The following is a 1,676-nucleotide window of genomic DNA, read 5'->3' as shown; positions in this document are numbered from 1 at the left end:
GCAAGCAGGGGCGTTGCAGAGAGAGATAGGGGGCGAGAGAGAATCCCAGGCAGGATTCCCAGGCCCCATGTGGGGCTCAATCCCATGAACCGTGAGATCATGACCTGAGCTGAAATCAAGAGCCTGGCACTTAACCGACTGAGTCATTCAACTGGATCTCTACAAAGGTTTCCTTGGTCCCTCTACCACAGTCCTCTGATCAAAACCCTTTCCTGGGTGCCTTTCATGGTCAAAGCGGAGTCCAGAACCCTTTCTGTGACTGGTAAGGATCTCTGCTTTCACAATTCACTTGTGCTGAACTTGAGCCCCTCAGACTCACCACACAGCTTCCCCTCCGCTTCAGGGTCTTTGCACGTGCAGCTCCCCTCTTCCCCTCTCTCCCTCTCGCTGCCGGAGCCGACTAATGCCTTCTTGTTGTTTGTGTCTCCACTCAGACCTCTTAGTCCAAAGCTGCCGGTCTGGGTTGGTGCCGCTCTCTTCCAGTTGACCTTCGGCACCCTGGCCCCCTCACCTCTGCACTTGCCACCCACTTGAAATCGCCTGATAGGTTTTCAGCTCCACCACGAGATATTTCGGTTTTAGCAGAACAGGAGATGAGTGCCTTGTTCACAGTTGCATTTTTTTGTCCCTCCGAAGGTGAATGGCACATCATAAGTGCCGTGTAAATATTTTGTTAGTGGATGCGTCGGTGTCCCCACACATCTCCCCGAAGCAGGACAGCCCCCAAAGATGGGAACCGGTGGCTGGGGACAGTGCAATTTGACTGGAGGGCCACGAGGCACCTGCTGCTTATGCATTCCCTTTGGGATATTGTAGGATTCGGGATCCGGTAGCCAGGTATGATGGTGGTATGATGGAGGGACTTCTTTCAAAACCCATTCCGGAACCCAAACCTTTAAGAACCACGATCTCCTTCTTACAATGTGACCTGCAGAGCCCTGGTCCCGGGCAGTCTGTGTCTCCATTACCTTATATGTTAATTTGGGATAACCGCTTCCATCAACCCAAATGAAATAATGGGTCTAAAAGTCCTGTGTAAACTAGAATATGCCATAATATTATAGAATGCTATTTATGTAAAACCCCAGGTGGCCAACATGCTGTTTTCCATATTGTCCTGAGATTTTTTTCTGGCAGCTATCTTGTGGTGACATGTGATAATCTTACAAAATATTACAGTAGCTGAAATGATTGCAGTAGGCCACTTCGAAAGGATTTAGGTGTCATTCAGATCTCTGTAAATAAAAAAATTTAAATGGCCCAAATATACACGGAGTGCAAATGTGTAGTAATTGATTTGTTGTGTTTTTAAAGTTTTTTGTCTTTAATTTTGAGAGAGACAGAGAGAGAGCACACGTGCGGGTTGGGGAGGGGCAGAGAGAGAGGAAGAGAAAGAGAATCCCAAGCAGGCTCCCCACTGTCAGTTTGGATCCCAAACCCTGAGATGATGACCGGAGCCGAAATCAAGAGTCGGACGCTTAACCAACTGAGCCACCCAGGTGCCTCTATAGTAACTGTTGTATATTAAGTCCCCCAATTTGATAAATATCCCACTAATTCTTTCTCTTGAACTTCTATGCTCTTACAGTGGCTTGGGTGACACATTTGTTGAGTTCAAATATATGCACTACAGATGTGAACATCATCGCTGATCACCTGGCTTGGAAAGCTTTCTA

This window comes from Panthera tigris, chromosome B2 (assembly GCF_018350195.1).
Source record: "Panthera tigris isolate Pti1 chromosome B2, P.tigris_Pti1_mat1.1, whole genome shotgun sequence".
Classification (NCBI taxonomy): Eukaryota; Metazoa; Chordata; class Mammalia; order Carnivora; family Felidae; genus Panthera; species Panthera tigris.
This window is presented reverse-complemented; position numbering follows the sequence as displayed.